This window comes from Schistocerca americana, chromosome 9 (assembly GCF_021461395.2).
Source record: "Schistocerca americana isolate TAMUIC-IGC-003095 chromosome 9, iqSchAmer2.1, whole genome shotgun sequence".
NCBI classification, from domain to species: Eukaryota; Metazoa; Arthropoda; class Insecta; order Orthoptera; family Acrididae; genus Schistocerca; species Schistocerca americana.
The window spans coordinates 126,666,171-126,680,614 of NC_060127.1; the positions used below are offsets into that span (position 1 = coordinate 126,666,171).

General features: G+C 49.3%; 9 non-coding genes across 9 annotated transcripts; all 9 read right to left on the minus strand.

The window, feature by feature from the left end:
• Positions 1 to 818: 818 nt before the first annotated feature.
• On the minus strand, positions 819 to 891 carry Trnaa-agc. The gene has a single exon. It is a non-coding gene; the product is annotated as a tRNA-Ala (tRNA).
• Positions 892 to 1,307: 416 nt separating this feature from the next.
• On the minus strand, positions 1,308 to 1,380 carry Trnaa-ugc. Its single transcript has one exon. It is a non-coding gene; the product is annotated as a tRNA-Ala (tRNA).
• A 1,004-nt stretch (positions 1,381 to 2,384) lies between these two features.
• Trnaa-agc lies at positions 2,385 to 2,457 on the minus strand. The gene has a single exon. It is a non-coding gene; the product is annotated as a tRNA-Ala (tRNA).
• Positions 2,458 to 2,862: 405 nt separating this feature from the next.
• On the minus strand, positions 2,863 to 2,935 carry Trnaa-ugc. The gene has a single exon. It is a non-coding gene; the product is annotated as a tRNA-Ala (tRNA).
• Positions 2,936 to 4,650: 1,715 nt separating this feature from the next.
• Positions 4,651 to 4,723, minus strand: Trnaa-agc. Its single transcript has one exon. It is a non-coding gene; the product is annotated as a tRNA-Ala (tRNA).
• A 416-nt stretch (positions 4,724 to 5,139) lies between these two features.
• Positions 5,140 to 5,212, minus strand: Trnaa-ugc. Its single transcript has one exon. It is a non-coding gene; the product is annotated as a tRNA-Ala (tRNA).
• Positions 5,213 to 6,225: 1,013 nt separating this feature from the next.
• Trnaa-agc lies at positions 6,226 to 6,298 on the minus strand. The gene has a single exon. It is a non-coding gene; the product is annotated as a tRNA-Ala (tRNA).
• Positions 6,299 to 13,372: 7,074 nt separating this feature from the next.
• Positions 13,373 to 13,445, minus strand: Trnaa-agc. Its single transcript has one exon. It is a non-coding gene; the product is annotated as a tRNA-Ala (tRNA).
• Positions 13,446 to 13,861: 416 nt separating this feature from the next.
• Positions 13,862 to 13,934, minus strand: Trnaa-ugc. Its single transcript has one exon. It is a non-coding gene; the product is annotated as a tRNA-Ala (tRNA).
• Between the last annotated feature and the right edge of the window lie 510 nt (positions 13,935 to 14,444).

Genomic DNA, 14,444 nt, shown 5'->3' on the forward strand with positions numbered 1-14,444 from the left:
AATTGTGGCTGCTAATCGTTGGCTCGTATCTGCCTTGACACATTTTCTGGCTGTGAATTATTCCACTTGCATGGCAGTGTGCGCATGTTGGTGTGTTAAAAATTCTGGAGGCGCTGCCTCGCACTTTACTACTGTGTACCACTCTTGTCGTCCAACTGCAAAAGACTGGGCCACAACAACTTTCCGCGTCTCCATTGCACTGCGCAAACTACGAAACGCTCCCCAAACATGGCACTCACCCACGCAGACGATTTTTCCGACTTTACACGACGCTCACGCAACGCTCACGCTAGTGACAGCCTTATTTAGAGCTTGACGTCGCACACAAGCGAATGAGCACATTTCGCCGACGACTTAGGCCGCCCTCCTAGTGTGGCTGTTCGGTGTCTGCAGGCAGCGAGGGGCTGCAAGCTTCCTGTGTTCGCGCCTATGTCACCTCTGCTTGCTTGTCAGAGACAGAGTATCGCAAAACATACAACTCACTCCATGAATTGATTGCTACGGCATCTGTCATCAGCAGTCACAACTAGCAACACCAGTAGCAGCCGACTGCACGTCAAGAATTGGAATGTGCAGTGGGATTTTTGTGAATTCGGCGCAAGGCTGATCTTTGCGACATAGGTTTGAGAATCTTATGGGAACACTTGTACTGTTTCTAAATTAAGTGTAGTGGTGGGAGGAGGGTGCTTCGTGCGCATTACAGCACGCTTGCCAATTGTGGCTGCTAATCGTTGGCTCGTATCTGCCTTGACACATTTTCTGGCTGTGAATTATTCCACTTGCATGGCAGTGTGCGCATGTTGGTGTGTTAAAAATTCTGGAGGCGCTGGGTATCGATCCCAGTACCTCTCGCATGCTAAGCGAGCGCTCTACCATCTGAGCTACGCCCCCTGCTGACGAACTGCGCTACATACAGCCATATCAATGACACAGACCCTTGCACTCCCATTATTCCGCTGACAAACACTACTCTCAATGTGTCCGTGAGGGTGTCTTTCAGGTTTCCTGCATTCTGTATCGAATCGTAGTTGGCCAAAATCAAAGTGGCACGCACGACGTCGAAAATAGCGTTCGGCCAACGCTCTGAGGTAGACGAACGTGTTGTCCACTCTCTAGACTTCATTGAGGTTAGGCCGTTATACCTAAGGCAGATTTGCACTCGATGACACCTCGACAACAGCCGGTCCTCACATTTACGTCTTGCTCTCCTTACGTCAGTATACGAGTCTGTGACGCTGGCTTTGCAACATCTTGCGTGCCTTTAGGCTCGCCGCGACCAACACTTACCACGCACTGACCACAAAACATGGAGGCGCCGGGGCTTGAACCCGGGACCTTTCACATGCAAAGCGAACGCTCTACCAACTGAGCTACGCCCCCAAGCACAACCAAGCTGCGCTGTTCTCCGTTCTTTGCTACTCTCATGTGCACGGACGCGATGGTTGGTTGGTTTGCAGGGGTGAAGGGACCAGAGTACAAAGGCGCGGACACGTTCACATACGCAAGAGTTCCAAGTAGTTTCGATGCTCTGGTATTACGACTGCAAATTCCGTCCGTTTTTAACGTCTTAAATTGAAGGGACAGTCACAAGTTGCTCCGTTTTCACTCCATGTCGACAATCACACAGCACCTGAGGTAACAAGCACATCTGAAGACCCATTGTGCACTCGACTGTTCATGCCAACTCACTGCCTCGCACTTTACTACTGTGTACCACTCTTGTCGTCCAACTGCAAAAGACTGGGCCACAACAACTTTCCGCGTCTCCATTGCACTGCGCAAACTACGAAACGCTCCCCAAACATGGCACTCACCCACGCAGACGACTTTACACGACGCTCACGCAACGCTCACGCTAGTGACAGCCTTATTTAGAACTTGACGTCGCACACAAGCGAATGAGCACATTTCGCCTACGACTTAGGCCGCCCTCCTAGTGTGGCTGTTCGGTGTCTGCAGGCAGCGAGGGGCTGCAAGCTTCCTGTGTTCGCGCCTATGTCACCTCTGCTTGCTTGTCAGAGACAGAGTATCGCAAAACATACAACTCACTCCATGAATTGATTGCTACGGCATCTGTCATCAGCAGTCACAACTAGCAACACCAGTAGCAGCCGACTGCACGTCAAGAATTGGAATGTGCAGTGGGATTTTTGTGAATTCGGCGCAAGGCTGATCTTTGCGACATAGGTTTGAGAATCTTATGGGAACACTTGTACTGTTTCTAAATTAAGTGTGGTGGTGGGAGGAGGGTGCTTCGTGCGCATTACAGCACGCTTGCCAATTGTGGCTGCTAATCGTTGGCTCGTATCTGCCTTGACACATTTTCTGGCTGTGAATTATTCCACTTGCATGGCAGTGTGCGCATGTTGGTGTGTTAAAAATTCTGGAGGCTCTGGGTATCGATCCCAGTACCTCTCGCATGCTAAGCGAGCGCTCTACCATCTGAGCTACGCCCCCTGCTGACGAACTGCGCTACATACAGCCATATCAATGACACAGACCCTTGCACTCCCTTTATTCCGCTGACAAACACTACTCTCAATGTGTCCGTGAGGGTGTCTTTCAGGTTTCCCGCATTCTGTATCGAATCGTAGTTGGCCAAAATCAAAGTGACACGCACGACGTCGAAAATAGCGTTCGGCCAACGCTCTGAGGTAGACGAACGTGTTGTCCACTCTCTAGACTTCATTGAGGTTAGGCCGTTATACCTAAGGCAGATTTGCACTCGATGACACCTCGACAACAGCCGGTCCTCACATTTACGTCTTGCTCTCCTTACGTCAGTATACGAGTCTGTGACGCTGGCTTTGCAACATCTTGCGTGCCTTTAGGCTCGCCGCGACCAACACTTACCACAAAACATGGAGGCGCCGGGGCTTGAACCCGGGACCTTTCACATGCAAAGCGAACGCTCTACCAACTGAGCTACGCCCCCAAGCACAACCAAGCTGCGCTGTTCTCCGTTCTTTGCTACTCTTATGTGCACGGACACGATGGTTGGTTGGTTTGCAGGGGTGAAGGGACCAGAGTACAAAGGCGCGGACACGTTCACATACGCAAGAGTTCCAAGTAGTTTCGATGCTCTGGTATTACGACTGCAAATTCCGTCCGTTTTTAACGTCTTAAATTGAAGGGACAGTCACAAGTTGCTCCGTTTTCACTCCATGTCGACAATCACACAGCACCTGAGGTAACAAGCACATCTGAAGACCCATTGTGCACTCGACTGTTCATGCCAACTCACTGCCTCGCACTTTACTACTGTGTACCACTCTTGTCGTCCAACTGCAAAAGACTGGGCCACAACAACTTTCCGCGTCTCCATTGCACTGCGCAAACTACGAAACGCTTCCCAAACATGGCACTCACCCACGCAGACGACTTTTCCGACTTTACACGACGCTCACGCTAGTGACAGCCTTATTTAGAGCTTGACGTCGCACACAAGCGAATGAGCACATTTCGCCGACGACTTAGGCCGCCCTCCTAGTGTGGCTGTTCGGTGTCTGCAGGCAGCGAGGGGCTGCAAGCTTCCTGTGTTCGCGCCTATGTCACCTCTGCTTGCTTGTCAGAGACAGAGTATCGCAAAACATACAACTCACTCCATGAATTGATTGCTACGGCATCTGTCATCAGCAGTCACAACTAGCAACACCAGTAGCAGCCGACTGCACGTCAAGAATTGGAATGTGCAGTGGGATTTTTGTGAATTCGGCGCAAGGCTGATCTTTGCGACATAGGTTTGAGAATCTTATGGGAACACTTGTACTGTTTCTAAATTAAGTGTAGTGGTGGGAGGAGGGTGCTTCGTGCGCATTACAGCACGCTTGCCAATTGTGGCTGCTAATCGTTGGCTCGTATCTGCCTTGACACATTTTCTGGCTGTGAATTATTCCACTTGCATGGCAGTGTGCGCATGTTGGTGTGTTAAAAATTCTGGAGGCGCTGCCTCGCACTTTACTACTGTGTACCACTCTTGTCGTCCAACTGCAAAAGACTGGGCCACAACAACTTTCCGCGTCTCCATTGCACTGCGCAAACTACGAAACGCTCCCCAAACATGGCACTCACCCACGCAGACGATTTTTCCGACTTTACACGACGCTCACGCAACGCTCACGCTAGTGACAGCCTTATTTAGAGCTTGACGTCGCACACAAGCGAATGAGCACATTTCGCCGACGACTTAGGCCGCCCTCCTAGTGTGGCTGTTCGGTGTCTGCAGGCAGCGAGGGGCTGCAAGCTTCCTGTGTTCGCGCCTATGTCACCTCTGCTTGCTTGTCAGAGACAGAGTATCGCAAAACATACAACTCACTCCATGAATTGATTGCTACGGCATCTGTCATCAGCAGTCACAACTAGCAACACCAGTAGCAGCCGACTGCACGTCAAGAATTGGAATGTGCAGTGGGATTTTTGTGAATTCGGCGCAAGGCTGATCTTTGCGACATAGGTTTGAGAATCTTATGGGAACACTTGTACTGTTTCTAAATTAAGTGTAGTGGTGGGAGGAGGGTGCTTCGTGCGCATTACAGCACGCTTGCCAATTGTGGCTGCTAATCGTTGGCTCGTATCTGCCTTGACACATTTTCTGGCTGTGAATTATTCCACTTGCATGGCAGTGTGCGCATGTTGGTGTGTTAAAAATTCTGGAGGCGCTGGGTATCGATCCCAGTACCTCTCGCATGCTAAGCGAGCGCTCTACCATCTGAGCTACGCCCCCTGCTGACGAGCTGCGCTACATACAGCCATATCAATGACACAGACCCTTGCACTCCCATTATTCCGCTGACAAACACTACTCTCAATGTGTCCGTGAGGGTGTCTTTCAGGTTTCCTGCATTCTGTATCGAATCGTAGTTGGCCAAAATCAAAGTGGCACGCACGACGTCGAAAATAGCGTTCGGCCAACGCTCTGAGGTAGACGAACGTGTTGTCCACTCTCTAGACTTCATTGAGGTTAGGCCGTTATACCTAAGGCAGATTTGCACTCGATGACACCTCGACAACAGCCGGTCCTCACATTTACGTCTTGCTCTACTTACGTCAGTATACGAGTCTGTGACGCTGGCTTTGCAACATCTTGCGTGCCTTTAGGCTCGCCGCGACCAACACTTACCACGCACTGACCACAAAACATGGAGGCGCCGGGGCTTGAACCCGGGACCTTTCACATGCAAAGCGAACGCTCTACCAACTGAGCTACGCCCCCAAGCACATCCAAGCTGCGTTGTTCTCCGTTCTTTGCTACTCTTATGTGCACGGACGCGATGGTTGGTTGGTTTGCAGGGGTGAAGGGACCAGAGTACAAAGGCGCGGACACGTTCACATACGCAAGAGTTCCAAGTAGTTTCGATGCTCTGGTATTACGACTGCAAATTCCGTCCGTTTTTAACGTCTTAAATTGAAGGGACAGTCACAAGTTGCTCCGTTTTCACTCCATGTCGACAATCACACAGCACCTGAGGTAACAAGCACATCTGAAGACCCATTGTGCACTCGACTGTTCATGCCAACTCACTGCCTCGCACTTTACTACTGTGTACCACTCTTGTCGTCCAACTGCAAAAGACTGGGCCACAACAACTTTCCGCGTCTCCATTGCACTGCGCAAACTACGAAACGCTCCCCAAACATGGCACTCACCCACGCAGACGACTTTTCCGACTTTACACGACGCTCACGCAACGCTCACGTTAGTGACAGCCTTATTTAGAGCTTGACGTCGCACACAAGCGAATGAGCACATTTCGCCTACGACTTAGGCCGCTCTCCTAGTGTGGCTGTTCGGTGTCTGCAGGCAGCGAGGGGCTGCAAGCTTCCTGTGTTCGCGCCTATGTCACCTCTGCTTGCTTGTCAGAGACAGAGTACCGCAAAACATACAACTCACTCCATGAATTGATTGCTACGGCATCTGTCATCAGCAGTCACAACTAGCAACACCAGTAGCAGCCGACTGCACGTAAAGAATTGGAATGTGCAGTGGGATTTTTGTGAATTCGGCGCAAGGCTGATCTTTGCGACATAGGTTTGAGAATCTTATGGGAACACTTGTACTGTTTCTAAATTAAGTGTAGTGGTGGGAGGAGGGTGCTTCGTGCGCATTACAGCACGCTTGCCAATTGTGGCTGCTAATCGTTGGCTCGTATCTGCCTTGACACATTTTCTGGCTGTGAATTATTCCACTTGCATGGCAGTGTGCGCATGTTGGTGTGTTAAAAATTCTGGAGGCGCTGGGTATCGATCCCAGTACCTCTCGCATGCTAAGCGAGCGCTCTACCATCTGCGCTACGCCCCCTGCTGACGAACTGCGCTACATACAGCCATATCAATGACACAGACCCTTGCACTCCCATTATTCCGCTGATAAACACTACTCTCAATGTGTCCGTGAGGGTGTCTTTCAGGTTTCCTGCATTCTGTATCGAATCGTAGTTGGCCAAAATCAAAGTGGCACCCACGACGTCGAAAATAGCGTTCGGCCAACGCTCTGGGGTAGACGAACGTGTTGTCCACTCTCTAGACTTCATTGAGGTTAGGCCGTTATACCTAAGGCAGATTTGCACTCGATGACACCTCGACAACAGCCGGTCCTCACATTTACGTCTTGCTCTCCTTACGTCAGTATACGAGTCTGTGACGCTGGCTTTGCAACATCTTGCGTGCCTTTAGGCTCGCCGCGACCAACACTTACCACGCACTGACCACAAAACATGGAGGCGCCGGGGCTTGAACCCGGGACCTTTCACATGCAAAGCGAACGCTCTACCAACTTTTTTTTTTTTTTTTTTTTTTTTACGAGAGCACATAAAAAAAGGAACAATTGGTAAAAGTATGCCCCATGTGAGGCTCGAACTCACAACCCCGGCATTGCTCACGGCAAATTCCTTATAAGGACCGTGCGCTAAACAATTGCGCCACTTTTTTTTTTTTTTTTTTTTTTTTTTTTTTTTTTTTTTTTTTTTTTTTTAAACGAAACCCGTAACCTTCTATGAAAATAAATTGGAATGGTGAAAAAGACAACGAAAAGACTTCGCCCTTGGGCATAGTAGAAGTGCTGCTCGAAGAATAAATGTAACATAAACACAGCTTCGTATCTCACTCAATGAAAGTTCCTGTAGCCAGTGTCCAGCGAGTCAGTGAAGGCCGCAGTGTGAGGGGGAGTCCGGACGCGACACAGAAGCAGTGGGGCCTCTTCGCGGCACTACTGGTGTCCCGCGGCCCGGCCTCACCCCGTCACACTCAGTTGACCTATCCGATACCCATGCGATGAAACGCTATTTTAAGCATATTGCCGAAGAGTTTCCCATGATTCTGGTACGTACATGTTTTGGCGAATTCGATATCCATAAACATCTTGAATTCCAAATAATTGTCACCGCCAAAATTATTAAAGACGTAGCTGGAATAGGTACCCAGCAACCACAAAACTGCATTGTTTTTCGTCTGCGGATAAAAATGCACATCAGGACGAGACAGTAGTGCTGACGAAACATTGGCGGTTGTAGTCCTGGTAAGAAGAGCTATTTTTTGTCGAAGCCAAACCCAGTTCTGGAGACGGTCCCCGCAGGTGTAACGGTGGATAACTGTATCCGTCAGTTGGCAGCGACGACAGAGAGGGGTGTCACTGAGCCCGATTTTATGTAACCTCTCGTTCGTGCTAACCACATCATTGATGGCTTTGTACCAGGCAGTGCGAGCATCGGAACTGAGGACACGGGAACTGACATTGCGCCATATAATATCCCAGTTCATGCCACCGAGCTTCGTTGCCAAAGGATTCGTTCCTTCATGTTGTCTCCAGTCCGCTATTATGGCTTGTGCAGTTAAACGTTGAGAGTTTAGGACCTCTTGACTGATGTAGCTCCGTGAAAGGTAATAATCTCTGATATGTTTTAGCCGATAACTGATGGGCTGAATATTCAGCGGTGGGTCAAGACTTTGCGGCCTGACGGCAGTGAATAATTGCGCTGTAATGCCGGAAGGATCATTGTTAATTATAGCGGTCGTCCTTGTAACATAGAGAGCCATCGCTTTCACCTTGATATCTACTAATCCCATCCCTCCATTCTGGGGGTGGAGTGTCGCAGTTTTGGCAGACACGCGAAAAATTTCCCCTCTCCAAATAAAATTGGTCACCTTCGACATAATTTGCTTAGCAATGACTGCAGGCAGTGGCAGGAGCTGCGCCGTGTAGAAGGCTTTGGATAAAATACAGGAGTTGACCAGATGAATCCGATCAAATTGATTGAGGCTTCTGTGGGAATTGTCAATGAGAGCACCGTTAAGTTTACGCACTATTTCCCTCCAGTTTGCCGCCGCCATCTGTAAAGAGGACGCCGTCAATATGATGCCGAGAGCCTTGTGGACGCTGACTTCCTGAGCGTAGCCAACTCGCAAATGCTGGAGGCCACAGAGGTTAATAAATTTACTTTTCTTGTCATTCAATTTAGCCCCCGACGCCAAACAGTATTGCTGGAGGTGAGCCGCTATAGTGGTGACATCATTCTCATTGCGGACAACCACACCCACATCGTCGGCATAGGCGCCTACGACAGTTTTTTCTCCTGAAAGTGTTAGCCCTGTGAGTTTCGCCTGCAGTTGGAGTAACAGAGGTTCGAGTGAAAGAACAAAAAGTAACATGGACAAAGGGCTGCCTTGTGGAATCCCTCTGTTGATTTGAATCGGTTGGGTTAGTTGCGAGTTGACAGAAAGCCTTGCGTTGATCCCCAGTGCCATGTTTGTGATCATGTCAATCGCGTTCTGCAAGAAACCGAATCTTTTCATGATTTCAAGGAGGTACTCGTGAGCGACGAGGTCAAAGGCTTTAAAAAAGTCCAGAAAGATCAGCCCACACTTCACGTTACTGGCGTTCGTTAACGCAATGATATCCCGGTAAAAAGCTGCCGTTTGCAATACAGTTCTCCCGAAGGCACATGTCTGCTGACGTCCAATGAATTTAGCAGTGAGGGGCATCATTCGCGTGTTGATTGCACGGGCGACTATTTTATAATCGGAGTTTAACAATGAAATGGGGCGGAAGTTGGCGATATTTTTGGTACCTCTGCCTTTAGGGATAAGCACAATTGTGCATTCCTTAAAGGCAAGTGGTATAGGCTTCCCCTGAAAAACTTCGTTCACTAATTGGGTGATTTTGTCCCCGATGATGTGCCAATACCTCCTGTAAAATTCAACGGGTAATCCGTCAGGACCAGGGGACTTCCTGATCGGCGAGTGGCAGACAATCTCCAAAACATCTTTATTACTAAATTCTAATGAAATTGTGTCATTGTCTTCTCTAGTTATAGTAGAGGAAATGGCACTAAACAGTTCGTCATAGCAGCCGTCATGAGTAGCCGCTGACGTGTAGGTGTCAACAAAATAGTCGTGTAGTGCCTTGATAATCTCTCGCTGGGTGTCGACAGTCGTGCCATCACCGAGTTTCAGGGCCTCAATAAAAGTCCTCCTTCTGTTCTTAGCATGTTTGACAAGGTGGTATAGAGCGGCTGTTTCATCGTCCCTGACCGACTTCACTTTAGATTTGATCTTAAGACCTTCCAGTTGCATCCTCTTAAGATTGATTAATTTCGCCTGTATTTTTCGAATGTCGTCTATTCTGGTGTGCGCGGCGTCGGCTCTATCACAGAGGTCGCGTAAGATAGTGTAGTAGAACTCCATCGTCCTCTTTATCGCGGCTGCTCTTTCAATACCGAAGAATATAACAACTTTTCGCAGTTTGGGTTTTGCATGCTGAGTCCACCACGCTATGGTGCTACGAAAGTTTGCGGTAGTGCGCAAGCACTGCTCCCAAGCGCGTCGCACCGCCGCCTCTAGGTCAGCATCCGTTAATAAGGAGACGTTCAAGTTCCATTGATTTTTATACCAACGCGTTGGTTGGGGCAGCAAATTCAGGCACGCAACGACACCACTGTGATCAGAGAAGCTGGAGGGTATTGTTTCAATTTGTAACAAGACATTCTCTAAAACGTCGGAAACATAAATCCTGTCAATTCTGCTGCAGGAATTCGCGACGATGTGTGTGAATCGTACCAAGGTCGGGTACCTAATTTCCCACGCGTCTTTCAGTTTGAGGTCGGTAACGAGACGCTTTAATTCAGGCGAATAATCAAAATTCGGGGACTGATCTTTCTGGGATAAAACACAATTAAAATCACCTCCAATGATAACACGTTCAGGATTTTTCCGTAACAAATAGATGATTTGTTCCTTAAAAAAGTTTGCTCTTTCCGCCCTATAGGTACTGCCAGAAGGCGCGTACAAGTTAATGATGGTGACGCCAAAAACGGTGACACCCATACCTCTACCGGAATCTAACTTGTCAACCTGAGTGGCGGGAATGCCTTCTCTAAGTAAGATGGCAGTCCCCACGTTCGAGTCGGGGGAAAAATTTGTAATAGCAACAAAACCAGGAAGAGTTAAGTGTGGCATGGCCACCTCCTGCAAAAGAGCGATATCTGTTCCCGACTCATAGAGATATTGTTTTAAGGCACTCAGTTTCACCTCCGACCGGATTTTATTAATATTCAATGTCGTGATCGTATAGGCCTGCGACATTATGACAGTACGTGGAAGAGGCGGAAGGAGCAAATATCTTTAAAGGGCAACATCTTCATGCCATTCCATATTTGTGGCCGGGAAATTCGTGTCTGTGACGTCACTGAGTTGTATTCGTGCGTCTTTGTTCTTACTCTTTTTACGCACAGCATTTACATTAGGTTGCACTCGGATCCTGGGGCGGACACTGTGGAGCACCTCTGCAGCTGGCGGCGTGGGAGGGTCGTGGGTGATGTCAAGCTGCTCTCCCGGCACATCCCGCGAAGGGATGGCACGCGGCGACACCGCCGGCGAGCGAGCAGCTGAACTGTCACTCGCACTATCAGCCTGTTTGGCAACATTCTCTGCCCGCAGCTGTTTGTTGTCACCGACAGACCCGGACAGCTGTGTTTGTATTATTTCCTGGAGTTGTTGACATTCCCCTTGTTGTGAGTCCTGAACCGAAGCGGCTGCCACGTGATGTGTACCGTTTGCGCTCAGAGATGTTTGTATACCACCATCACAGGCCGCTGTGTGTATACTTCCTGCAGGAATGTGAGCCACACGTACAGGTTGGTCGGCCTGAGTTGGCTGTAGCGGAAGTTCTAAGGCACTAGCCAGCGGTAACTGCTTAACTTCCACGGAAGTATCGGCACTTGAAATTGTGGGAGGAGAAGCGTCCACAATAGCCTCACCGATGGGAGCTTTCGCTTCCGAGCCGGATTCCTGATCGTCCTTTTTCGCGGTCTCATGCGCACTAGAGGTGTCGTTATCAGAGCCACTGCTGTCACAAGTTCTGCGCCTCTTATTGGTCGCGGCATCGAGTTTGGCAGGGGGCAACGCACCTTTTTCTCTCCGAACCAGAACCGGAAACTCCTCAGAGCGAATTTCCTGTTGCTGTTCCGAAGGCATTTCAGAATTAGGGAGCCCAATCTCTGTCATCGGCTTGGCTGCCACTACATCCGCCAAAGTAAGCCTTTTACGCTGCTGGAGGGAATTCTTTAACACAAACATGCGCCTGGGGCAGTCTTGACGCAAGTGACCACTCTCATTACAGATATGACAGGTCGGTGTTTGGCCAATGTAAGTAACGTGAGCCTTATAGTCACAAACAAGTATATGGGATGGAATATTCTGTTTGACATGCATTTCTACAGATCGAACGCCACTGTAACATTGCAACCTATGTTGACTTGACCACCGTTCATGTCGAATCTGTTTAACGTCACCGAATTTGGACAGTACCTCCTTTAAATAACAATTTTCTACTTCAGGGGGTAAGTTAAAAATACGCACGTTCGTGTAGTCTACATCGGCATTGGAAATGAGCACAGTACTTACAGAGTCGTCCCGGTGTCGGAAATTAGCACTTCCTCCGTGCTTCGTCATGATCTTCTCCAGTAATACAGGATTCAGTAATTTAACGAAGAAACAATACTGCTCGGTATCATAATAGGCGGTGTGCACTTGGTCAGATGTAATCCCAATAACATCAACGATCCAGTCATGTATCTCCAGTGAACTCGGTTGCACAGATCGGGTGGACTTGTCAAAATCAAAACGCAGTGTACACTTTCGCGGAAATAACCTGGACATTGCAGCAGATAGCGAGCGGTTAACCCGCTACAATAAGACCGCAACAAAAATACAAATGGAAAACGATATAAACTGCAGAATAACACAACACTTGCACACAGAAATATGAGTGGAAAACACGCCTTGTGAACACGCGGCGGAGCGGAGCACTGATACGTCCGACCAGCACGGTGTCGCAAGGGCGACTGAACTGTCTGAGCTACGCCCCCAAGCACAACCAAGCTACGCTGATCTCCGTTCTTTGCTACTCTTATGTGCACGGACGCGATGGTTGGTTGGTTTGCAGGGGTGAAGGGACCAGAGTACAAAGGCGCGGACACGTTCACATACGCAAGAGTTCCAAGTAGTTTCGATGCTCTGGTATTACGACTGCAAATTCCGTCCGTTTTTAACGTCTTAAATTGAAGGGACAGTCACAAGTTGCTCCGTTTTCACTCCATGTCGACAATCACACAGCACCTGAGGTAACAAGCACATCTGAAGACCCATTGTGCACCCGACTGTTCATGCCAACTCACTGCCTCGCACTTTACTACTGTGTACCACTCTTGTCGTCCAACTGCAAAAGACTGGCCCACAACAACTTTCCGCGTCTCCATTGCACTGCGCAAACTACGAAACGCTCCCCAAACATGGCACTCACCCACGCAGACGACTTTTCCGACTTTACACGACGCTCACGCAACGCTCACGTTAGTGACAGCCTTATTTAGAGCTTGACGTCGCACACAAGCGAATGAGCACATTTCGCCTACGACTTAGGCCGCTCTCCTAGTGTGGCTGTTCGGTGTCTGCAGGCAGCGAGGGGCTGCAAGCTTCCTGTGTTCGCGCCTATGTCACCTCTGCTTGCTTGTCAGAGACAGAGTACCGCAAAACATACAACTCACTCCATGAATTGATTGCTACGGCATCTGTCATCAGCAGTCACAACTAGCAACACCAGTAGCAGCCGACTGCACGTAAAGAATTGGAATGTGCAGTGGGATTTTTGTGAATTCGGCGCAAGGCTGATCTTTGCGACATAGGTTTGAGAATCTTATGGGAACACTTGTACTGTTTCTAAATTAAGTGTAGTGGTGGGAGGAGGGTGCTTCGTGCGCATTACAGCACGCTTGCCAATTGTGGCTGCTAATCGTTGGCTCGTATCTGCCTTGACACATTTTCTGGCTGTGAATTATTCCACTTGCATGGCAGTGTGCGCATGTTGGTGTGTTAAAAATTCTGGAGGCGCTGGGTATCGATCCCAGTACCTCTCGCATGCTAAGCGAGCGCTCTACCATCTGAGCTACGCCCCCTGCTGACGAACTGCGCTACATACAGCCATATCAATGACACAGACCCTTGCACTCCCATTATTCCGCTGACAAACACTACTCTCAGTGTGTCCGTGAGGGTGTCTTTCAGGTTTCCTGCATTCTGTATCGAATCGTAGTTGGCCAAAATCAAAGTGGCACCCACGACGTCGAAAATAGCGTTCGGCCAACGCTCTGGGGTAGACGAACGTGTTGTCCACTCTCTAGACTTCATTGAGGTTAGGCCGTTATACCTAAGGCAGATTTGCACTCGATGACACCTCGACAACAGCCGGTCCTCACATTTACGTCTTGCTCTCCTTACGTCAGTATACGAGTCTGTGACGCTGGCTTTGCAACATCTTGCGTGCCTTTAGGCTCGCCGCGACCAACACTTACCACGCACTGACCACAAAACATGGAGGCGCCGGGGCTTGAACCCGGGACCTTTCACATGCAAAGCGAACGCTCTACCAACTGAGCTACGCCCCCAAGCACAACCAAGCTGCGCTGATCTCCGTTCTTTGCTACTCTTATGTGCACGGACGCGATGGTTGGTTGGTTTGCAGGGGTGAAGGGACCAGAGTACAAAGGCGCGGACACGTTCACATACGCAAGAGTTCCAAGTAGTTTCGATGCTCTGGTATTACGACTGCAAATTCCGTCCGTTTTTAACGTCTTAAATTGAAGGGACAGTCACAAGTTGCTCCGTTTTCACTCCATGTCGACAATCACACAGCACCTGAGGTAACAAGCACATCTGAAGACCCATTGTGCACTCGACTGTTCATGCCAACTCACTGCCTCGCACTTTACTACTGTGTACCACTCTTGTCGTCCAACTGCAAAAGACTGGCCCACAACAACTTTCCGCGTCTCCATTGCACTGCGCAAACTACGAAACGCTCCCCAAACATGGCACTCACCCACGCAGACGACTTTACCGACTTTACACGACGCTCACGCTAGTGACAGCCTTATTTAGAGCTTGACGTCGCACAC